A 26,763-nucleotide genomic window follows, 5' to 3' on the forward strand; every position below is an offset into this window, starting at 1 on the left:
GCTTTTGTTTTCCAGTTGTAGTTGCTTCACTCTGGCACCCAGCATTGAAATTATGTTAGCAAAGTGATTCTTTTTACACAAATCTGCTGTGCATATTAACACAGCCCTCTGTTGTAACCATGGAATTATTGCCAAACTGAAGGTTAGGGTATCTCCAGGGTTCCACAGCATCATTAGGCAGGACAAATGTAATGGCGCGTGTAAGGACAACGTGTAAGGACAACGTTTGGGTACAAATATCTGAATTATATATTTTAGGGCAACATTTATGTCCATTTTAGAACAACCATAATTGCAGCATTCATAATGTCCTAAAGACGGCCTTTGTAAATATCTAGAGTTACTATTCCTTTAAATGTCTGAGCATTATTTGTATATGTGCATAATTTGTAAAGGATCTGATGTCACCTAAGCAGCAGTCTGTAGTTATATTCAGTATTTAGGTTTAAATTTAGGCAGAAAGCTTGTAATAGCTATACTTGTTTATTAAAACAAATGTTCTGTGCGGCACAACATTCAGCGTTACACATTATACAGTGTTTCATTAGCTGCAAAGCCCCCTCTTGTTCTATCTCTCCCATTACATTAAGTTTCCCTCTCTGCAGGAAAATAGTTCTGTAGTAACACTTTTAATATGTGGGATGTATTTCAGATTCTCAGAAAAATAACTCTCGACTGTTTCCGGCTTGCCTTGCAAAACCTCTTCCCTCGAGCAAATGCCTTGAGTCATCCCTCTGAGATCCAGAACCAGCCAGTTCTGTAAACTTGATAACTTGTTAGGCCATTTATAATTCCTTCTTGTTTATAACCAGAGCTGGATGGGAGACAAAATCAAGCATGTCGGTGAAATATTAAATATGATAAAGCATTTGTGATCTTACCTGAAAGTGAAAAGTCATTTTTTTGTATGGTTTCTAGCTCTACTAGGGTATTGGAATCCTTTTTGGTTATGATGGCCACAAATCAGCTATAGTTATTACAGCATCTAAAACTGACAAGATATGAAATCAGGCTAGTTTCAACAATGGCATAGTGGGCTTCACACTCAAATCTCTTTAACACACCAAACATTGGCACACATAAACACACACACTCATATTCTAAATTTGCTTATCAGACAATGTGCTCACTGGGTCTTCTGTGCTCCTTGGTCCCCAAGACATCATTAGTCTGTTATGTCTCATGCTATGCCCTGTCCTTGGTGAATCATGTTTAACAACTACCTGATGTGTAAAAATACTTGACTATAATCCTGATGGGAATACTGACTAACTCCTGTCATTATTATATTATCCTAAATAAGCAGATATCATACCCAGACTACTCCGTTTGGAAACCAAGTGGATCTTCCATTTACAAAGTAGAAGATTACGTCGCCATTAATAGTGACTTTGACATCACATGTTTCTTTAAATAATTATGTGTATTTGGATATTACACTGTCATAACAAAAGCTGTAAAGGACACCATATTGTTCGACTATATCACATTGTCGTGAAAAAAAATTGTAAAGTACATTAATTTGTCTAATTATAATAACCTTTTAGAGTCTCTTTAACCATTAGGATGAGTCTTCCAAACTAAAGGCCTATGTTTGGGTATAACAATACATGTATTAGTACACTATGCTCAAATTTAAATATATATAAGTCTATATCATGTTCCCTGACTATTTTCTATTAAGTAAGAAATTGGAGAAACTTTTCTATGTTACTGTGCTACAAATTTTTATACATTATTTTATCTCATACTCATTGCTTGATTTATTGTTTTCATTTATTTTCTCACTTATTTTTTCACTTATTTTTTCACTTATTTTTTCACTTATTTTTTCACTTAAGCCTTGTGATTACTAAATATTTTGAGTATTTCTGTTCTTATTAAGCATGCTTTGTAACCCTTGGAGTACAGTATATTGCAGCCTTATGAACCAGTATGTAAATAAGTATCCAAACTAGCAATTTGCTTTCACTGGAAAACATGTGTTGCCTATGAGTAAGTGCCCCAACAGGCATGAAACGTGCAAGGCCTTTGCCAAATATGTCCTAATAAATATTTTGTATTTTTTTACTTGCTGGCTTATTTTCTTGGAGGAACTCACATCTACCGTTAGGTGGTCTACATACCCTGATAAATTAACCTCAGGGTTTAGGTTCTAGAAACCACAGAAATCATTAGTCAGCCTTCCAAATTATGCTTTCACATAAGAGACCAGCACACCCAAGCAAATTTGCATGCAAATGCAATTGCAAAATTTGTATGGAAGGATATTAATCTGTCCAAATGTACTGTAAAGGGGTTGTTCAACTTTGAAACACTTTTTAAGTTCAGTTGTTTTCATGTTGTTAACCAGAAATAAAGACTTTTTTCAATTGATTTCCATCTTTTATTTTTTACCGTTTCCCCAAAATTTAAGTTATACGTTAAATGTTCCTGTCTCTAGTTTTTCAGTCTGGCAGCTCAGTGATCCAGGAGCATCTGAACTGATACAATTTGCTACATTTAGTTGATGCACTTCGTCTCAACAGTATCTGTGGAATATTAGCAACTATTGTATCAAATCTGATAAAGATAAGAAATGTATCAATTAAATGTATCAATTCAGTTAAAGAGTCGGTGACCCTCCCCTCCCAGAGCTGCTTTAGAAGGAGAAAAATTATACTTTAGACTTCAGTATTAGTAAAACGGTCACAAATAGAAAATAGAAAGTAATTGAAAAAAATCGTTATTTCTGTTGAACCATCTGAAACCAACGGAACTGAAAAAAGTGCTTGAAGGGGAACAACCCATTGAAACTGTTTATAAGCCATAGTCATACATAGTAAGTTCCACTTTCTTGGTGAAGTCACTAATCAAGTGAATCTTGGCACATTCCAAACACCGACATCTGATTATTGGCCCAGGGGCCAATCATTGGATTGGACATCAGGGCCTAATGACACCTGACGGAAGAGGACTGCATCAACACACCAATGTGGACAGATGTGATTTTCAAACCTGCCTGATAGATATTAGTCTCACCCTGTGTATGGCTGGCTTTTAAACTGTGTTGTTATCTTGAATTATTAACCGAATTCTTACAGCATGTATACAATATATGAAAGTAACTCATCTGACATTAACCTAAAGAAGCTGAGCTAATCTTGTAATGGCAAGCAGCTCAAAGCCAACCAGTTTATTTTGTTTACTTATGTGAACAGGCAGAGCAATGTACATACATGTTTTAGGCAAGCAGCCCAATATTGCATTTTAATTTGTGTTTGAATTCACAGTGACCTTGCTAGAAAAATATAATAGTTAATTATCAATATTTAATGTCCCTACAAGTTTAATCCAGATAAACTTGTATTGTTAGGTTTCAGTATCATACAAAAGATTCTTGATAGTAATGTTTTCAAATTTTTCTTTTTAAATGGAATGCTTTAGGTTTATTTATAGATTCTATTACAATTATGACTAATAACAAAATACTTTATAATTGCATCATCAAGTTAATGTGTCTGACAAACAGGTACAAGTAGAACTCAACTGGCTCACATCTAGTTCCTATCCTGATAAATCCACTTTTCCTCAAACTTCATGCTGCCTATGTTGGGGCACTCAAACTTTTCAGGTATGTGATGTAGATTTCAAAACATTAAACCTGCAAATATCAAGATTAACAACTTATAATACCAGAGTCAATGATTGAGAAATATTTTCAGGTTAAGCTGGCCATACACAGGCAGATACACTCATTTGGTAAGGTCTTCAAACAAGTGGATCTGGGCCAATTTGTTCACCCACTTGCTGGGCCAAGTCAGGCCAATGATCTGATCATACAGAGGGGCTATGGATACCCATCACATAAAATGGCATCAAGGCACCAATATGTTCCTCATCCGACTGGATTTTTAAACCTGCCATATTTTCAGCAAAATATTGGTTTGGGCAATTCTTAGTTTATAATACCATTTTAAGACCATGTTTGCAACCACAGACTCACTTTTTCAACACACAGCACTGAAAGGCTGGCCCCAATAGGCATTCATCTTTAATATTTAGAAAATGGGCTAATGTAAACAGGGTAATATAATAAAAAGTCTTATACAGTATATGCCAACATATAGTTGTTTGACCTAGATGTTTGACCAGTAAATGCTGACTGCTGATTGATTGTTATGGGTTACTAAACTAGTAGCAAACTTAACCATTTATTACATTATCACTTTAATACCCTACCTCATTATGATTCTCAAAATGAAAATATGCTTTAGTGGAAGACACATTAGTGGGGTGCTACATTAAAGTGAATGGGTAGCCATAAAATGGACACTTATGCCCTACCACCACTAAGCAATACATCCTGAGCACACAGCAAGCAGAGTGACCTAAACAGAGGAGAGCATGAACTCACTATAAAAAACCCCAAGGTCAACAGCCAAATGATTGGAACTACAGGAAGTGAAGAGGCGACCCACTCAACATGTACATCAACAAATGAAATTTCTGACAAATCCTTGTTCCCTTTAACATTTGCAAAATCCATTTATCATCATTGTTGAAAATAATTTAGAAAAACAATACAGGTATAGGACCTGTTATCCAGAATGCTTGGGACCTGGATTTTTTTTGGATAACAGATCTTTCTGTAATTTGGATCTCATACCTAAATTCTACTAAAAAATCATTTCAACATTAAATAAACTCAATAGACTGGGTTTCTTCCAATAAGGATTAATTATATCTTAGTTTCGATCAAGTAAAAGGTACTGTTTTATTACTACAGAGAAAAAGGAAATCCGTTTTACAAATTTGGATTATTTGGATAAAATGGAGTCTATTGGAGACAGCCATTCCATATTACGGAGCTTTCTGGATAATGGGTTTCCGGATAAGGGATCCCATACCTGTACGTGTCTATAAAGGGTTCCACTGAAAGACAACAATTAAGCTAGCTTTAGCAGAACTGCTTTAGCAGAACTGTGAGCAGTGCCCATTCCTTATTGCTGCTAGTGTTAGCAGTGATAAACTAAAACACGAAATGTAGGCATGGCATCTATTATCCATAAACAATTATGCAGAAAGCTCTAATATGCTAAATATGTTAATGCCACTTCCTAGTGTTCCATAAGCACATGTTGATTGAAGGTGATACTAAAAACAATCGTAAAACTTTTATAATTTAGAATATAACATTTTACTACAATGTGTGGTACTGTGCACATTGTACCTGGGGTAAATGGTCCCTAAAATATTTTACTACCCATATTCAAGAAATTTTCTGAAATATAAAAACAGAGATATAGGTGAAATAGACCTGATATTTTTTTTTTAATCTCTTTTATTTTTACGATAACATATCCAATAACGGATGGTAAAGCAGTCATTGTTTTCAATACAATCATCATTATGGGAAAGGGAATGTTAGTATAGGACAACAGCGAGATTGAATGGTTTTCACCAGTACTAATACCTTTTAGAGTTGGTGTAATGTTTGTTACTATTACCAGTCTTTCACGATTGCATAAATATGTTCCATGGAGCCCAGATTTGCATATGTTTCTCTACTGTATCTGCCAATAAAGTTGTTAAATACAACAGGTTCTGTGTCTGGTTGATTCTTTCTACTATACCTTGAGTATCTATGGTCCTTTGGAGCCAATGTTTCGCTAAGTTAATTCTTGCTACAGCTAAAATTTGCCCCATTAATGTATTCTGAGTTTTTGTAAGTTCTTTGTTCGGCTTGGCTAAAAGTGCTATGGTGGCCTCAGGAGTAATAGGTTTATTAAAAACCTTTCCAGTTGTCTGAAAGACCTCTTTCCAATACAAAACTGCTATAGGACATGTCCACCAGATGTGTTTATAATCTCCAATCTCTGTACATCCCCGAAAACAGAAATTTGGAGTAGTAGGGTCATATTTGTGTTTCCTAGCTGGAGTAAGGTACCAACGCATCATCACCTTAAATGCCGACTCTTTTATAGCAGTATTCAGAGAGATTTGAGAGACAGTTTTCCATATTAAGTTCCACTCCTGTTGAGATATTGAACGTCCCAAATCTCTCTCCCAATCTACCATATATTTTAGGGGATCTCCAGTATTGATACCAGATGTTAATATGTCAGGGAGACAGTTCCTTTTATTTTCCCCACCTGTCGAGAGCATGTTGCTAATAAAGTAGGTCGTCAGATTTTAAAGGAAGTATTAATGGACTTAATAAAGTAAATTAGTTGTGTATACCTGTATGTTTCCTTCTCGGCAAAGATTTAGCAAATTGCAAATATGGTAATGATTTAATCCCCGTTGATAACAGCATATCTTGTATTCTATTAATGCCATTTTCTTTCCACCATTGAAATGCAGGGGTTGCATAGCTAGGGAGAAAAGACGGATTATTGTGTAATGGAATGAGAATGCTATGGGTATCTGCTAATTGAAATTTCGGCAGGCTATCATGCCACGTTTTAATAGTATGTTTCAATACTGAGACAGTAACTGGGATGGATTTAAGTTGTGTCTTATCCGTCCATAAATAAAAGGTTAGGTCTGTGGGATATGCTAAAAGCGCCTCAAATTGCACCCATCAATTCTCTCCTTGTGGCAGGTGCCACTGTGTGGTCTGGGAGATTCTCACTGCTTTGTAATACAATAGTAAATTAGGTAAGCCTAGTCCCCCGTTTATGGGGAGTCTATACATAGTGTGCTTATTTATGCGTGGTGGTTTATGAGCGCAAATTAATTTATTAATTTGGCTTTGGAGTTAAGTAATATCTTTCATGTTAATGGTTACTGGTAACGTGCGAAATTTGTAAAATATTCTGGGAACTAGGATCATTTTGACTGCATGGATTCTCCCAAACCACGAAATAGCATATTGGGACCACTCTTCAAGATCTTTGGCTAATTTTTTAATTCATTTGGGGTAGTTATTTTTATAAAGTGTTGTATAAACAGGTGTAACATTGACTCCCAGGTATTCTATGCAGGAATGTCTCCAAATAAGTGGGAAATTGAGCTACAAAAGCTTAACCACATGTTTAGGGGTGTTTAATGGCATTGCTTGGGATTTAGAGATATTCACTGTGAGGCCAGATATGCAAGAGAACCTGTCTAATAATACAAACAAGTTGGGGAGAGAGGTTTGGGGTTAGGTAATAGTGAGGCAGATATCGTCTGCATAAAGGCTCACTTTAAAGTCTGTACCTTTGATTCGGACTCCTCCGATATTCTGGTCTTGTCTAATCAGCTGGGCCAAGGGTTCTACAGCCAGAGCGAATATTAGTGGTGAAAGAGGACAACCTTGGCGTGTACCTTGTAGAATTGGAAAATTAGAAGAAAGGAGGCCCATGCATTTAATTTTTGGTGTGGGAGTTGAATAAAGTACCCGTATCATATTGATAAAGTTTTCTTTGAATCCAAATAATTGGAAGACATGATAAATGTGTGACCATTTCACCAAATCGAAGGCCTTTTTCAAGTCCAATAATAAAATTATGCATTGTATTGTCTGCGAGTTGACATAATCTATTGTGCTGATAAGTCTCCTAATGTTATCTGAGGTTTGTCTTTGTGGAATAAAGCCGGATTGATCTGGGTGGACTAACTTTGGCATACAATCATTTAATCGATTAGCCATTACTTTAGCCAATAATCTCATATCAACTTTAATTATGGAGATTGGTCTAAAGTTTTGTGAGTCTGTATGGTCTTTATTAGGCAGCAGCAAACAAATCGTTGCTTCTAGCATTTCAGATGGAATAGGGTGGCCCTCAAGATCTCATTAAAAATCGCTGTCAAATGGGTATAAGCATCGTAGAAAATTTTTTGTAATATGCCAGGGAAAACCCATCAGGACCTGGGCTTGATTTGGTTTTCATATGTTTAATGGCCCACTCTACTTCATCTGTTGTGATTTCTGCATTTTAGGCTTCTAATTCTTGTTGGGAGATCTAACGTAGCTAAAAAAGTCTCCGAATCTATTTTATGGGCTCTCCTTTGCTTTGCATTGCTATATACAGTACGTTACTGTAAAAGTCATGAAATATTTGCAAAATGTCCTGAGGAATAGAGGATAACTGGCCCTGACTGTTTCACAATGCAGTGATATTCGGTAATTGTGAGTAATTGTTCAGTTTTCTGGCGAGCATTGTGTCGGGTTTATCCCTATAGATAGAAAGTTTTTGCTTGGTCCACCGAATAGTTTTTTCAGCATCCTCCAATAAGTCAGTAAGAACTGATTGGGTAGCCTGTAGTCAACTACAGCAGTTTGTTGATTGTTTGTAGATTGTTTTTTCTGAATAGACCCAAGTTTTATGAAAGAGCCTCTGATGGTTGCTTTATGAGCAGCCCATATGATGCCCATTGACAAAGCTGAGTCAAGGTTATTAAGGAAGTAGTGTTCTAGATCATTATCTATGTTTTCGCTTATAGTAGGTATAGACAACAATGCTTCGTTTAAACGTCAGCTGGTTCTAGGGCATAAAGTCGGTCGATATGTCACAGTTAACCCTATAGCTGCGTGGTCTGGCGAAGTAATAGTATATATGACTGCATCCGTAATTTGGGAAAGCATTTGAGTCGGAGTAAAAAGTAGTCTATGCGGGAATAAACCTGGTGTGGGTAAGAAAAGAAGGTATAATTTCTTGCAGAGGGATGTAAAGATCGCCAGGCGTCTACTAGAGCTAAAGATTTAAGAGGTTTAGTGAGTGTTGCTGGGAGTTTATGAATATACATTCTGGATGATGGAGTTTTATCCAAAGTAGTAGACATTACCATATTAAAATCCCCCATTAATATAGTGACGCCCTGAGTTAGCTTACTTATCTGAGTGAATAGAGATTGAAAAAAGGCTTTTTGGCCTTCAGAAGGAGCATAAACATTAACCAGCGTATATAGTTTAACTAATAATGTACCTTGTAATATAATATATTGGCTGTTAGGGTCCTTAACAAACCTGAAACCCTAAAGCAGATTTTATATAAAACGCAACTCCCCTGCGTTTAGTATGGAAAGTGGTATAGTAAACTTGGGAGTATTGTTTATGTAAGTATGGGAATGGAGAACCGTCTGCAAGGTGTGTTTCCTGTAGTGCAATAATGTCTGCTTTAAGGTTACGGTAATATTTAGCTGCTATAGATCTCTTCGTGGGAGAATTTAATCCTCTACCATTGTGAGAAATCATAATTAGTTCAGCCATTGTATCTGTATAAGGATAACTATAGCGATATGGATAAGATATCTTGCATTTTGTCTATTCATGTTATACATTAACATCAATTAACATCAATAACAGTAACCATAAATGCTTAGATCTGAATACAAAATACAGAAATTGTGAAACATAACATTTAACCACAGTAAGTAGACTACGTAGTGAGATAACAACATCACAAAAAAGTGATTCCAAAACAACAATAAAATAACTTGTATAAGACATACCATCTGAGCTGGATGAAATATAAGGTCTCTTAGTACTGGGAGAACATCTCTAGTGAAAGCAAGGGTTAGTATAACATAACTATCATATAAGAAAGCAAATAATATCTGGAAAAAATTTGTCCGTCCGAATACGAATTGACGTCCCCAATCTGGTGGGGCATGGGAGTATAGCCGTGTGTCTCGGGCCTCCGGGGCTATCTAGCCCTATAAAGTTGTAGAATTAGAACAGGTATGGTAAAGTTAGTCAATGCTTAGGCGATCTCAGGACATTAGAAGTAGGCTTGGTTGTCGTAGACCATTGAGGTTTTAAAGGTGAGGATGGTTAATTTGGGGAGCTTTGTGTCTCGTCATAGTTCTGTAGGCCTAATTTGGCCAATAACAATGTCCCATCAGATGGTTTAGTAATGGAGCAAATCTGTCCTTTGTATTGGGCTGAGAGGAGGAATGGGAAGCCCCATCTGTGCCTCACTCCTGCTTGTCTTAATATGGCAGTAACTTGACGAAGTTCTCTTCTTTTTTGTAGTGTAATTGGGGCAAGATCCTGAAAAATAGAAATCGTAGAGCCATCTATGGTGATTGCACCATGATGCCTAGCAGAGCGGAGTAGGTCTTCTTTGGTCTCTAAATAATGCAAGCAAGCCACTGTGCAATGGCGACTCGTGGGCCCAGCCTACTCTGCACACTCTGCAGAGCGGAACCGCTCCAACTGCGCTCCGGCAAACTACTGAGCTGCAGGGGCCATCGACCGGCTAACTACTCCTTCTCCAACCTCTATGCAGCCCGGCCAGCTCTTGTCTGTACGCAGCCGCTCACAGCTCCACAATGGCGCTGTTCTAATGTAGGCCTCACCACTCACCCTCCTGATTGTGTCCGCGCTAGTTTTCCTCCTCCGGTTTGTGCTTGGTTTGTAAGCTCTTTACAAGTGATTTTCACCTTCGTCGGGTGGTATTTTGGGTCGTGTTATATAAAAAACTGGAGGAGCTGTTGGTAACACGTCTTTCCCGATCAGTGGTTAGCCACGCCCCCCATAGACCTGATATTTAATAGTGTTGCTTCGAATTCAGTTTTTCAGTCTTAATCATTAAAAAACTTGTCATTATTATTCTGTAACCTAGTTTACTTTATTCAGGGACTGTGGTATATGAAGTATGTTTTATTTTATCATTACGAAATTTGCATTGCATAAGATTTTTTTCCGTGACCAAACTGCATAGCTCTCAGAACTCTGCAACTAGCTGATTAGTAATCACTGACATCAAAGTCAAAACTGGCCTATAAGTGGCTGGAACTAGGTCTCATTCTAACTGAATGTCTACCAATAAATGTTTTCCATTCACATGCATTTTTATGTGTGAAAATATGAACAAGGGATATTTTAATTAATCACTGCCTCATTTTGGTTGGGAAACAATACCACCCTACTTCCAGTCACTAAAAGCCAACACACCACCCCAAACAAATAAAAATCTCAAGCCAAATGCAAATTTCAAAAATCAACAAGCTTGTATTTGCATTCTTGGAGGGCAGATTTGTTAAGAAGCATTTAAATAGGCTGACTATATGCCGTACTAATAAGGATGACTATATAGGATGTTAAATACTATATAGGGTGTAGATACATGGCTTTTGTCTGGGCAAAAGGTTACAAAAAAATCATCATGGGTGTATGTTACAAATCACCTCATGTAAGTTATGAGAATATGGCCCTGCTACCATTATCAAGACATTGACTAGGGTAATGAGGTTGTCCAGTCAGAAAAAGCTAGATGGTTTGTAAATATGCTGAATGACAACTTTTTATTTCAGCTCATTGAAGGAGCTCCTCCTTTTGACCTGATAGTACCAAACTCAACTCTAGCATTTCCATGGGTGAGCATTTAGTGAATAGTGATCTGTGTCCTGCTTGGACATACCCCCTTGCATTCCTGAGGGGGGGAGTGTCCAGTCTGATGCCCCTGAAATCAAAGATAAATAGTCAAAGATAAAACCTCACCTTTAAAGAAAGATCAGCCCTAAAAGCCTTACAAAACAACACTCAAATAGTCATTAAAAAGGCAATTGTAGTGATGACAGAATAAAATATATAAATGAAATAACGAGCATGCTTGACAAAGAGGCTTGCCTCAAAACGTTGCACTTCTGGTAAAAAATCTTAGCAAGTTTTTCACCTGCATTCACAACTTATGTGCCAGTGTGCCTTTTTCTCAGTATCTATTTGAGGTTGCCGGTTACCTCTATCACTGAGCACCAAGTGGATTTGGATTTATCTGTTAAGACAGGTGTGCGGGAGCAATCACACATTTGTACTTTCTGATTGATTGCCTAAGTTTGGTACTGACAAAGAATTATTTCAAATTTGGTGAACAGTACTTCTGGCAATGCCAAGGGACCTCAATGGGGGCTGCGGTAGCACCATCCTTTGCCAATTTATTTGTATATATGCTTGAAAAAAGGATGTTTCTCATACATGAGTATAGCCAGCATATTTTACTGTACCAAAGGTTTGAGGACGATATTTTGGTAATATGGCATGGGGACATAAAAGTGTTCAATGACATGATTGATAAGGCTAATAAGAGTCACCCGACAATTCGATTTACCACAGAAATAGCTAAAAGTAAGCTCCACGTTTTAGACATTGAAATAACTATTGAGAATGGGGCAATTAATAAAATTTGTACCCTAAACCCACAGATAGGAACAACTTGCTACATACAAGCAGCTTCCATAACCCAAGATGCATTAAAGGGATACCTAAGGGTCAGCTACTAAGAGCAAGAAGGATTACATCTAAAGATGAGGAGTATGAGCATACAGTATTGGTCACGCCCCGAAACGTTGCATCCGCAATAAACGAGCAAGGTTATACCTGCTAGTAGTACCCATGTTGTGCCGGTGTGTTCTGTGTCGAGTATGAGCATACAGCCCAAACATTAAAATATAGATCCATGGAAAAGGGGTACACCCAACAGTTTAATGATAAATTAATACAAGAAGTGAAAGAGGTACCAAGAGAAGCCCTGTTGAAAGAGAAAACAAATAAAAGACAACAGAATAGGATTCCATTTGTGAGCCAATATGGCAAACATACCCGGAAAATCCAAACCATTATTAAACAGTCAAAGTGCTTTCTACTATTTGCAACCAAATCCCTATGTTTTGCTACAAGAAAGGGAAAACAATTAAAGACAAACTGTGTAAAGCAGAATTAGAAAGCAAAACCAGAATGCAAACAATCTTTCAGAGTACTCCACAGTTCAGTACCTTTCCTTGCTTTAATTGTGTATGCTGCTCCTCTATTATAAAAGGTCAATATGTCAGTCACCCCACAAAAGGATACAAGATAAAAATGAAACATTACGCCACATGTACCACAAGTTCAGTAGTATATCTGCTGAAATGTCCTTGCAGAAAGATATACGTAGGGCCAACTTCAAGAAGTGTAAAGGAAAGAATTAAAGAACACAAGGGAAACATTAGGAGGAATTTTCTATGAAAATCACCACCACCGCATCCCAACTAAGATGGTTGGTAGTTGAAGTGGTAACAGTTCTGAAAAGAGGGGGTGACAGAAAAAAAGGCATTATTGCAAAGAGAAGCTGTATGGATTAAAAAATTGGATAGCATGCAACCAAATAAGCCTAAATGATCAGTGGAGTGTTAAAGGGATACTGTCATCAGAAAACATGTTTTTTTCAAAATGAATCAGTTAATAGTGCTACTCCAGCAGACTTCTGCACTGAAATCCATTTCTCAAAAGAGCAAACAGATTTTTTTTATATTCAATTTTAAAATCTGACATGGGGCTAGACATTTTGTCAATTTCCCAGCTGCCCCTGGTCATGTGACTTGTGCCTGCACTTTAGGAGAGAAATGCTTTCTGGCAGGCTGCTGTTTTTCCTTCTCAGTGTAACTGAATGTGTCTCAGTGGGACATGGGTTTTTACTATTGAGTGATGTTCTTAGATCTACCAGGCAGTTGTTATCGTGTGTTAGGGAGCTGCTATCTGGTTAACTTCCCATTGTTCTTTTGTTTGGCTGCTGAGGGGGAAAAGGGAGGGGTGATATCAGTCCAACTTGCAGTACAGCAGTAAAGAGTGATTGAAGTTTATCAGAGCACAAGTCCCATGACTTGGGGCAGCTGGGAAATTGACAAAATGCCTAGCCCCATGTCAGATTTCAAAATTGAATATAAAAAAAATCAGTTTGCTCTTTTGAGAAATGGATTTCAGTGCAGAATTCTGCTGGAGCAGCACTATTAACTGATTCATTATAAAAAAAAAATTTTTTCCCATGACAGTATCCCTTTAAGTGTTTCTTGTAACTTTAAAACTAACATATACTTTATTTTCATCCTACAGATACAAGTGACTTCTGCCCTAGATTCGTTTGGTAAGAAATTAATTACCTAATTAAGAACTCGATTACCTAGCAATGTATCCAATATTGTGATTACAGTTTTAGATGTTAATTTAATATAAATGGGCAGATTGAGATGCTATGCTAATATATTAGGTCAGTAGGTTATGTAAACGATTTAGATATTTGAGGCTGCCCCAGAAGGCAAACAGTTTGTGCAGTTCTGGGCAATCATGATGTTTATAAGCTGATGTTTTTATCTTAACCAGGTTGAAAATGTGCCCGCAACAGTGGTTAAAAATGACTTTTTATGGACTCCTATAGCTATTAATGGATAATGGGAATATTTTGTGGACTCCACACACCACTAATAACAATGGGATATCATGTTGGTTTAAATAATTAAAATGTATTCACGTGCATATGTGGTTAAAGGGTTAAACTACAAGAAGGACTCGTTGAATGAGCCCCTCCCCACTCAGGGGCGGGTAACTGATTTCCCATTCACTGAACTGTTATTTAAGATTGTGTGTTATATGGTTATGGTACACTTGAGAAATGGCATGTGAGCTTGAAACATGTAGTGTCTAAATAAATGAACTTTGCAGCATAGTTACTGCGTGTCCTGGTCTGTCTCCAACCAACCTTCAAGATTTAGAGTTCATATTAAGGCCCCTCATAGGTGATGTGGAGGTCACAATATAATGTAACTAAAACACATTTATCATCCCTGAATCCTTACCTGTTGTGCCAACGGTATAAAAAAATGGTTATGGTCTGGATTCAATGCATTATTAGCTTTCAAACTAGTCCAAACATTTAGATTTGGTATATGGTTTGTCAGATGGGAATATCTGGGCAGGTCACATATTATTGATGTTCAGTATCTATGACATCAGTGCTATAACCAATGAATATGATATCAATTCTCCACTATGTCACTGTTAGGAGTTGTCATTATTATGTTCTTGGCCCCGTCCCTCTCTCAGAAAATTAAAAAAAACACAAGCTGTGTCCTGCTAGGACATACCCCCTTGCATTCCTGGGGGGGGGGGGAGTGTCCAGTTTTCTGATGCCCCTGAAATCAAAGATATTGATATTGGTATATAGTTTGTGTGTGCATGGAAGGGTTGGTGGGTGGTTCTGGGATTCATTTGGAGGGGTTGAACTTGATGGACTTTATCAACCCAACTTGTAACTATATAACGCTTCTCTGGCTCTATATGATATGTATAATTATTTTGTCCATAGAACCATATTGTGTTTTTAATTAATAAATGTTTAGTCAGTCAATTAGTAGGGCAGTAACACCTGAAAGTTTTAAAGCCAAACAATGATAGTTGGCAACACATGGCAACTTGTTTAGAAATACTTACCAAGTTAAACTTGTTCTATGAGTTACACACTTCCTGAACCACAGATCTAAAAGATAAAAAGGGAGGAAAGATAATTGGCTATATTAGAGGGTGTCACTACTTAAATTACCATAATATAAAACAATGAACACAATAGGATTTCACCCCCTCAAAAGCCAGATAAGATACTTAGCTAATATTAGGGGTATATTTATCAAAAAGTGAAGTTAGAGATCGCCACAGTCCTCCAGAGTGAAATCCCGCCACTCTCCATTCACTTCTATGGGATTTTTAAAAGAGTAGTTATCAATGGATAAATCTTGATGGGTTATCCTTTGATAAATACGCCTTTTCAAAATCCCATAGAAATGAATGGAGAGTGGTGGAATTTCACTCTTGAGGACTCTGGTAATTTCTAAATTCACTCTTTGATAAATATACCCCTTAATTGGTAATACTGAATGTAATTAAAATGGTGATGTTTATTAGTCAACCATGCCAACACATACGTATTAAAAACACACTAAAACCCTAAGACTCTAGTGAGAGGAGGGGGCCCTCCCTTCTGTGACACATATGATTATATTGCAAAGTAATAATGTTATCACTATACTGTATACTATAGAATAACTGCTGTTAATATTGAACTAAGAAGTCCACCAAAAATTAATATGTCTACAAAATATTGTCACTCCTACTTGTAAGCTTGATATATGTGTATTGAAAAGATTTCAAGGAGAGATGCATCAGCTGTAGATTAATTATGTATTCACAATTGTGAATAAGCTTGCTTCCTCGAAAGTGAGTGTTCAGTACAGTATAATGGTGGCCATATATGGGCAGATTAAAGCTGCCATATCGGTCCTTTAGACCAATTCGGCTGCTTATCTGCTCGTGTATGGGGGCTTCCGATGGGTCTTTCTGATCGATATCTGGCCACGATATCGATCGGGAAGGTTTAATTTTTCAGGCGATCGACCCGTCGGAGCCCATTGCTCCTCTATGTAATCCAATAGATCCCTAGGGCCGAACATTCGGATATAGCCCTGCCGTTGGTGGGCATATCGAGGAAAGATACGCTCGTTTTGCGATGTCGCCAAACGAGCGGATCTTATAATGTATGGCCAGCTTGAGTCACAAATAATGTCTTGTATACCAAAATTGGTCTCCTGTTTGTAAAACTCCCATTGTGGCGCTTTTATTATTATCCAAAATACTTCAGTATAAGATCAGTGTGTTGCTCAGATCCTTAGGTGCACGGATTAAAGAACAAGGTGGATTCACTGGTGGGTGTTCCAATACTGTATAATATATGTATATAGTATAATAATGTAAGGCCCCCAGTCAATCCAGTTGCTAGATTTTTCCTCCAGGCTGGTGATCTTTTTAGGAATAAATCCACTGGCCTGAGAAAATGACTACCCGAGTGCTGCGCAGCCTTACCATAGGCAGCCTTACCTTACCTTTCCCAGGCATCCCTAGCAATGACGTTCACTCATGCATGCACAGTAGGGAAAACTCATAAACTGTGGTGCAATTGTTTCTGAGTAAAAGAACTGGCCCAGGAGGGGAAAAAGTGGGTGTGCAGGGGCATAACTATAGAGGAAGCAGACCCTGTGGCTGCAGGGGGGCCCAGGAGGTATAGGGGCCCCATGAGGCTTTAGTTCATATACAATTTCAATAAATATTGATAAAACAGGACAACCTCTGGATATGTTGGGGGCCCTAAAATGAATTTGCTGTGGGGCCCAGTAACATATAGTTATGCCACTGTGGGTGTGTCTAAAATGTTGGAACTTTAGTGAATTAGCCCTTCCTTGTCCTTTAGAACCACTGCCCTAAAGTTTAATAATAAGCTGAAGGATCCAATTTATCTTAAAATAGTTTATAAAGGTCTTTTTGAAAGCTGTCGATATTTCATTCTGGTCACCCAGTAATAGTGAATCATTACAAATGTTCTCCCCATGTCTGCATGGGTTTTCTCTGGTTACTTTGTTTCCTATATACTCATAGACAGCACCAGCCACAGGATTCTGTGAATTAAACGCCTTTATTGGAACATGGGCTCTGACCCAGATATTCAGCTTTCCTCTGGTTACTTTGTTTCCTATATACTCACAGACAGCACCAGCCACCGGATTCTGTGAATTAAACGCCTTTATTGGAACATGGGCACTGACCTAGATATTCAGCTTTCCTATGGGTGCTTTGTTTCCTCCTACACTTCAAAAACATACAGGAAGATTTATGGTCTGCTCTTAAAAGTGGCCATAGTGTGTGTGAGAATGTGATATGGACCTTAGATTGTCAGCTCCATTGGGGCAGTATGAGATTTGTCCCAATTTGAGAGTGTTTTATCTCTGTACATTTCTGCGGAATATGGACAAGATATATAATTAACTAATAATAATAGTACAAAATAAATACACAAGATGACAAAACAGACACACTTGTGCCAGCAATATCATCTGAGTCACTGTCCCACTCAGATAAAGAATAATGTGCTGTAAACAGGTGTGTTTCAGTTTATTTTATCACACTGTAAGGTAAACATTGCAGGGACCTAAGCCAAGTTCATAAAAATAGTATTTAATTTCCTCTATGTTGTGCCAGTTTCATTTGTCAAACCAGGTGTTCGTTAACAGCGTTTGTAAAAACAGTGCTCACTTTCGACTTACTGTATTTTGTAAAAACAATGGCTATGTCAAGGTTAGGTTACCAGTTCTGAAGTGCATGAAAGCATTCCATACACTAATATATATTGTCTTTGGGAGACCTCATCAATTTATTTGACTTTGATCATCTGCGTGATGTATGCCCCTTAACTTATCTCTGAAATTGAGACTAGGAATTCTAACTGCCTCTTAGCTATCTCCTGAAATAATTGATGCCATCTCAAAATGAATAAAATCTAAACTGGTCATGTTTCCACCTAAACCTGATTCGACTCCTCCCTGGCCCAGTATTCTAATATTAGTGGTATACAATCTTCTTTGCTACATAGGCATTCTGAAATTTCTACAATGTAGTAAAAACCAGAGTAGTTTACTTATTTTATAACATCATCTTTGCAATACCAATAATGCTTCTTCAGATACTTTATCTAATCAAACCATATCTAATCCTACATTTTTACATCACTTTTTTTCAGCCCATGTCTGCTTCTTATTAATGCTACTGGATTAGAAAAAATCTTAAAATAGCAACTGACTTTACATTAGTGTGTGTTTTACTGCCAGTTTTAGATGGGAACAAGCCTTCCTGGAATTAAAACGGCTGCATACCTTACAGGGGTGTGAAGTGAACTTGGATCTTATTTCGAAAAGCTTTACTCACAGGTACATTTTCTTCCATTAAAAGCTGGAAGACTTTGTGCTATAGATCCCATGATCTGAAAATAGGTAGTGCCTGCTACAGCTAATTGTAACAGTTGCCCTACAATTTGCAATCTTGTTCTGAGCAAAAAAGTAGTCTACTAATCATAAATTATAAGATCTAGTTATGCCACTACAGCAGTCCACTAAGAATTCTATATAAACAAACCCTACCTCACCAGTTGCAGAATGTTAGGCTTTCAGATACTAAGCAGCTCATTATACAGAGGGCTTCTCAGTGGACTAGTGATTTGTTTTGAACTTGTAAAGGTAGAATATGATTTTAATTTCAGTTTCAGATTTTGCTATTTTTAGTGTGATAAATAACAAAACATACATCTTTCCTGATTAAGCTCTATTTATTGAACTAATGTTGAAAAAGGGGGTATGCTGCCCCTTTTAACGTTTATACATTTCTATATATTGTCAGGCATCTAGGCTGTATATCAGAACAAACAGCAGAGTAACCAAAATGCATTTTCACATCCTTTGTGAGCCCAAGTTACAGTATTGACTGAATGCTGGTTACAGCAACATTTAATCCATATAGCTAGATATTCAAGAGCCTAAAATTGGGTGGAATGAGGAAGTGTGTGCGGCAACATTGTGTGACTCACCTATACGTGTACTGATGGTGAGGTTTTAAAGAGAAATCTTAAATATTCCTCAGTGAGAGAGGAAGCAGTGACTCAGTGAACAGTGAACAGTGTCATTGATGTCATTAATGCTTTGTAGAATAGCTTTCTGACAGTTCTCCAGTTATTCTCTATATACCATAAACAGACCTTCCTGATTGTAAGTTTTTATTATTAGAGCATTTCTTTACCTTCTGTATCAGTATTTGTTTTATATGTATTGTTAGTATATTTAGTAGTATAAGTTCAATAATTACGTTTAAGCATGTTTTGATTAGAACAAATATGAAAATAGCTGCAATACAAAACTTGAATACATTATTTAGATATGGATCAAAACAAAGCTGCAAGTGCAGTAAAAGGGATGTAAATGTTTCGCTTATTGACATTATTAAAGAAAGGTACTCCTGTCCAAATATACCCAGCCCATTGCAAGACATTTGCAGCTAAGGAGGGCAAGGGGATGTGCCCAGGACAGCGCGGTATATTTAGACAGATTCGTAAAGAACTCATTGAGATGCTATAGATATATATATATATATATATATATATATATATATATATATATATATATATATATATATATATACAGTCCAAAATTCTGGTGCACACAAAACAAGCGCTACTGCCTAGGTGCTGGTTATAATCAATCAATTATAAATTCACAGGACTCTTTGAAGGTGCAAAATCAAAAAATTATGTTTATTTCAACGTTTCGGCTATTCACTTAAGCCGTCATCAGGAAGTGAAACTCACACAAACAAACACTCCATTTAAATACCTACTATATGACGTCATAGGTGGGTGTGCATAATTATTCAAAACCCCTATGGAGTGTAAATCCCCACCACATCGCTTCATTCATTATGTGCATACTAATTACTGTGACATTAGTGAAATCCAGGGTCAATTAGACCTTAGCCCCAGTGTGTAATAGTGTGCTACAACCAACACATTATTTCGTAATGTATTCCCCACATCTGTGCTCTTATCGTTGCCACATGTGTGGCCAGTGCGTGAAAGAAATCAGACCCACAGGAGGATGTGTTTTGCTGATTCGCATCTATATCGCCACCAGCTGTAGCTTCCGCCATCACATCAACTGCCAGTCGTGCCGGTTCCGGTTCCGCTTCACACTGCGCCCGTCATTGCTCAATCGGTTCTGTATCTCTGTGTCTGCACGGAGCCTTCCCGTGCCTGCTGTAAACCTAGCTCCTCCTCTGTGCTGCTAGCCAATGGGGAGCCCCACCCAGCTTCCAGCCGGTGACACTCCTCCTCTCACTGCAGCACCTATCCAATAGGTAAATAGATGTGTCACATTGCTGTTCGCAGCAGCGATTCACTTAAGGTGGCCATACACGGGCCGATAAAAGCTGCCGACAGACCGTGTCGGCAGCTTATTGGCCCGTGTATGGGGCCCCCCGACGGGCTTCACTGATCGAGATCTGGCCGAAAGATCTCGATCGGATGGGACAGAAAATCCCGTCGGATCGCGGCCGCATCTATTCGTTGATGCGGTCCCGCGATCCGACCGCCCGTTTGGGCATCGTTAGGATCCGATCGTTGGGCCCTAGGGCCCACGATCGGATCAGCCCGATATTGCCCACCTCAAGGTGGGCATATCGGAGGGAGATCCGCTCGTTTAGCGACATCGCCAAACGAGCGGATCTCTCCATGTATGGCCACCTTTACTCCCTTAGCGCTTCCCTGGTTTCCACACTAGGAGCATAGGCCACCAATTGGCACCCATGCGCCTAGAGTGTTGGACCACCATTCCGGGTAGGGGTATAGCAACCTTCAAACATACTTAGAGGGAGCTAGGGGGGCAATTCACCTATGGAAATGTGTCAACTTAACAGGGGTTTGAAATTTGTCCCTACAAATTGGTCAGAGGCCTTTGATGTATACAAAGACATCCATAGATTTAAACGCCATCTCAAACTTAGAGATTACTATAAGGATAAAAGCACTAGCCATCCCGGGGTTTTCAGAAAAAAGAGCTCATTTGACCCTCCGAACACAGCTCCTGCTATCTCGACCTTTACACAATTGTTGGCAAAAGATTCCCTATCGGTGCACCAAATGGAGAATAAACATTATTCTAATTTGACAAATATGGAAAGGGAAGCCCTTAAAACTTTGAAAGATGACGATAGGTTGATAATAAGACAGGCCGACAAAGACGCAACTTTCTGACAGCAACACTTATGTTAAATTGAAGGGGGTCCCCACGATGAAATTCAAGAGCATATTGGACACTTCCATTAAGATGGCTCTGACAGCTGGGTGGATCGATACATCCACTAGCCAATTTCTAAAGACTGACCATCCTAAAGTTCCTATTTACACCCTATTTACACCCTACCCAAGATACACAAGTCCCTGACAGCCCCTCCTGGGAGACCCATCATTTCGGCTATTGGATCTATATTCCAACCTGTAGCCCAATATCTAGAACATTTCCTACAACCTCTAGTACAGACCATGGACTCATACATTAGGGATACCTCACATCTCCTTACCCTCCTTATGGATTTGACAATTCCTACAGATTGCCTTTTAGCTACAATGGATGTATCCAGCTTGTATACGGTGATCCCACATGATAAGGGGTTGGCATCCTGTAGAGACTCTCTCATAAAAGCACACAAAGGCTCTCCTCCTACTGAGTTTCTAGTGTCACTGTTAGATCTCATCCTGACACATAATTACTTTGCCTTTGGAGACACATTTTTTCTACAAACCTCAGGGACAGCGATGCTCTCAAATGTGGCTCCTTCTTTTGCGAACTTGTTCATGCAACAATTTGAAACACTTTGGTTATTGCCTATGAGTAAGGGTAATATCATTTTCTATAAACGCTATATAGACGATCTTCTTTTGTGGAAGGGATCAGAGCTGGAACTGAGGGAATTTCATCAGGCCTTAAATGCATTAAATTAACACTTGAGTTGGATAGGAGACAGATTAATTTTTTGGATACTACCATCTTTAAACAGGGTGATAAACTGGGTACTACTTTATACAAAAAACCCACAGATCGTAATAGTCTGATACAGGCACAATCACACCACCCAACACACATGTCCCGAGGGGTCCTATATTCCCAATTTCTACGGGTGATTAGAAACAACTCTGATCCCGCACAGGCGGAACTACAACTCTACTCTTGCGGACCAATTTGCCTCCAGAGGCTATCCAGGGGACCTGATTAACGAACACAGATGGAGCTTCTAACAGCAAATAGATCAAAGAAGCCTTTAGCCCCTGAGTTGGTGTTTGTAACTGATTGGACAGTGACTAGCCCTCAGGTCAAGGAAACAACAGATGGGAAATCGTGAATACTGACGCTAGCCTACCATTCTTTGGTAAAAAGAAACCTTTGATGGCATATAGGAGGGGGCGCAATCTCAGTGATCATTTGGTGATTAAGGATATATCAGTGAAACCTAAGGTGGGGGCTACTTGGTTAAATAGACCATTGAAGAATGGTTGTTACAAATGTGCCAATTGCTTAACATACAGTGGGATGCTACAAGGAACATCGTTCACACATCCAAGAACCGGGAGAAAATTCAGGATTGAACATAGGGTTACCTGCACTTCGGACCATGTGGTCTACATGGCCTGGTGTCCATGCGGGCTGCACTATGTGGGCAAAGCTTCTATGACTTACCGCGAGCGTATGAACAACCACCGTTGTGCCATAAGAGCGGCCCTTACAACGGGAAAGGCAGACCAACCTGTTGCCAAACATTGGCTTGAATACAACCATACATTACCGCAATTCAGACATATGATTATAGATCATGTTCCAGAGCCACGGAGAGGGGGGCACAGAGATTTGTTACTCCTTCGCAAGGAATCGATGTGGATCTTCAAGTTGGACACTTTAATACCAAAAGGATAGAATGAAACACTCCCTATGGCCCAGTTTTATTGAAACTTAGATTTATTTTATTAGGCACTTTCTAGCTTAAGGACAAGAATCAATAACTGGGTGAACAGCCATGGGATGTTGGACATGAGTTGTTGGACTCTGTACTCACAAGACTTTGTATCCCTATAAACTCCACTTCAGTGGGTGACTATAAACATCAGGTGGCCAAATAGCCTTAGGTTATCATTACGGTTTGTTTTAGTTCTATTAAGATACAAATTTGATACATGTGAAATATGTGCTAAGCCACGTGACCAGTCTTGCTGATATCTTATGGCTATGTGATATAGCTCATTATGATTTTTGTGGCATAACTGTGATTAGGATATTTCTCTATTTGTTTTTATATTTTCTTTTATTTTTTCCAGGTCCACAGAGGAGGATATGTTGGGCACATAGGAAGGTCGGCCAAATTTTTGCCATGAGATAACCAGGAATCGCTGTACAGCTATGAATATGTGTACAGCATACTGCTAACCCACATTGCCATAGGTGAATTGCCCCCCTAGCTCCCTCTAAATATGCTTGACGGTTGCTATACCCCAACCCGGAATGGTGGTCCAACACTCTAGGCGCATGGGTGCCAATTGGTGGCCTATGCTCCTAGTGTGGAAACCAGGGAAGCGCTAAGGGAGTAAGTGAATCGCTGCTGCGAACAGCAGTGTGACACATCTATTTACCTATTGGATAGGTGCTGCAGTGAGAGGAGGAGTGTCACCGGCTGGAAGCTGGGTGGAGCTCCCCATTGGCTAGCAGCACAGAGGAGAGGAGGAGCTAGGTTTACAGCAGGCACGGGAAGGCTCCGTGCAGACACAGAGATACAGAACCGATTGAGCAATGACGGGCGCAGTGTGAAGCGGAACCGGCATGACTGGCAGTTGATGTGATGGTGGAAGCTACAGCTGGTGGCGATATAGATGCGAATCAGCAAAACTTATCCTCCAGTGGGTCTGATTTCTTTCACGCACTGGCCACACATGTGGCAACGATAAGAGCACAGATGTGGGGAATACATTACGAAATAATGTGTTGGTTGTAGCACACTATTACACACTGGGGCTACGGTCTAATTGACCCTGGATTTCACTAATGTCACAGTAATTAGTATGCACATAATGAATGAAGCGATGTGGTGGGGATTTACACTCCATAGGGGTTTGAATAATTATGCACACCCACCTATGACATCATATAGTAGGTTTTGGCGCCAAGGGGGGCATTTAAATGGAGTGTTTGTTTGTGTGAGTTTCACTTCCTGATGACGGCATAAGTGAATAGCCGAAACGTTGAAATAAACATCATTTTTTGATTTTGCACCTTCAAAAAGTCCTGTGAGTGCATTTTTTTTTATATATATATTTATTTAGATATCTGAAGAAAAATATTTTGTTTTTAGCAATGTAAGTTTCCTACATTCTAAACAAAATCTACCTATGGCTACTTTCCCAGATCACACCTTTTTTTTAAGGTCACCATAAAAGATTTTTGCAATCTTGTTTTACAATTAAAGTTATATTCCCCACAATTTTTTTATGGCTTTTTTTAAATCCATGGGATTTTGGTCCTATTTAAGTCTAACTTAAATGGTTGTGACAACTGGCATTGTTTTTATATATTTTTATATCAAAATATATATATACTCTTTTAAGAAGTAAAGTTAAAAGAAACATATGTCACTAACATCTAACATCAACTAAGAAGAGAATGTTGGCTTGTCGTCTAGGAAAGAAATATTACGTCTGTAAAAATAATTACTTTAAATATGACTACATTGAAAAAGAAGGCTACCTACTCAATTTAGTGGACTTATTAGTGATGAGCAAATCCGCCCCGTTTTCGAAACTCAAACAAAAATGTGAAACAGCAAAACAATGCGCAGTAAAGTCAATAGGTGACAACATTTTTATTACATGTCAAATGCATTAAAGTCAACAAGCTTTTTTCTTTTGGAGACTTTTTTTGTCTTTGCTTAATTTTTGTCTTGGCAGATTTTTTCGTGGCAGATTTTTGCCACAGTTTCGCGAAAATATTTGAAGATGGTGAAATGTAAAATTTTACCGCAAATTAGAATCCTGCATCGGGTCGGGTACCTGCAGAATACACGCAATATGATTGGGACTAGGGAGGATTATTCGTCATTTGCTCAGTGTAAAAAAAACAAATATTTTAAGCAGAGAACTTTTATATGACAAAACTGAACTAACAATTAAAATGTACCAAATGCAATCAAAGTCTTTGTGAACCAATAGAGCCTGCTTTTTCAAATGTTTGGTCAGTAGCGTCACTAGAGAGGGGCGGGCCCTGGTGCGTGACGTGCAGCCGGTGGGCCCTGAGGGGGTGCGGGCCCTGGCTGCTCGTACCCCCTGCTCCCCCAGTAGTTCTGCCACTGTGTTTGGTCAATCTTAACAGTATTTGTAAATAAATCAGAAAGAAAGCCACTCCCCTGGTATATTAAAGTAACATTAACACCAAAAACTGAAAGTGTATCAAAGTAATTAAAATATATAGTATACCATTGCGCTACACTGACAAAAGTTTAGTTTATATTAACAAACTGATGTGTAACCATGGGGCAGCCATTAAACCTGGAAAAAAGGAGAAAAGGTACAGGTTACATAGCAGATAACTGTAACGTTCACAACGGGGAACCGCTGTAACCGAGAATAGCCACTCCAAGGGGAGTGGATATGGTGGGAGCCCAGGGGTGTAGCCATAGTTAATTGTAGGCAAAGACATGATGATGATGATGATGAAGTAATAGTAGGTTTATTGCAGTCGGAACACAGAAACACAAAAGGCAGGAACAGGCAAAAAGGCTAATCGAGGTATCGAGGGAAAAATGGGGAACACAGGAACAAAGGTACTCACTCAGGAAACAAGGTAACAAGGTTTTCAGGAACAAGACATACAAGGTTTTCAAGGTTCAGGTTCAGGTTCAGATTAGCAGGTCAGGAACAAACAGAATACATTCAATGACTCAAAGCAAAGCTCAGGGCGGGGTTTATAAAGGGAAGGTGATTAGGAAATGGGAAACACATGAGGGTAAACGAGGTGGGTGGAAAACAGGCAGATTACCAGAAACAATAGTTCAGGACCAGTCCCGAGAGCCCCCAGTGGCTCATGAGGCAAGTGCTGCAAATCGCCAGAACAGCACCACCAGAGTTCAAGTCCTGGGCTGATCCTGACATTACCCCTCCCTTGAGGATCGACCTCTGGGCGATCCCAGGATCAAATGGTCCCCCATCCTTTTTAGTCCAAACACTGGGGAAATGGACAGAAGCCTCGCCAGAAACGAGAACAGGAGCTTCTTGAGGATCGACCTCTGGGCGATCCCAGGATCAAATGGTCCCCCATCCTTTTTAGTCCAAACACTGGGGAAATGGACAGAAGCCTCGCCAGAAACGAGAACAGGAGCTTCTTGAGGATCGACCTCTGGGCGATCCCAGGATCAAATGGTCCCCCAGCCTTTTTAGTCCAAACACTGGGGAAATGGACAGAAGCCTCGCTAGAAACAGAAGCGTGAACAGGAGCTTCACCAGGATGGGAAAACAAAACAAAGAAGTCGCTGGGGTCAGGAGCCAGATCAGGAACATTGGCAGAATTAGGAGCCAAGATATCACAGCCAGAGTCGGAAGCCAGGACATGAAGACAGACAAGACCAATACAGGCACCCATTACAGG

At 39.0% G+C, this 26,763-nt stretch overlaps 1 long non-coding RNA gene across 1 annotated transcript in view; it reads right to left on the reverse strand.

Moving 5' to 3' along the window:
* Positions 1-210: 210 nt before the first annotated feature.
* Positions 211-26,763, reverse strand: part of LOC121399364 — a 46,789-nt gene continuing 20,236 nt past the window's right edge. The window contains exons 2-3 of the long non-coding RNA XR_005964956.1: positions 15,155-15,200; positions 211-814 (exon numbers count right to left, since the gene is read on the reverse strand). This is a non-coding gene — a long non-coding RNA (uncharacterized LOC121399364). The remainder of the gene's footprint in view (positions 815-15,154; positions 15,201-26,763) is intronic.

This window comes from Xenopus laevis, chromosome 1S (assembly GCF_017654675.1).
Source record: "Xenopus laevis strain J_2021 chromosome 1S, Xenopus_laevis_v10.1, whole genome shotgun sequence".
In the NCBI taxonomy this organism is placed as follows: domain Eukaryota; kingdom Metazoa; phylum Chordata; class Amphibia; order Anura; family Pipidae; genus Xenopus; species Xenopus laevis.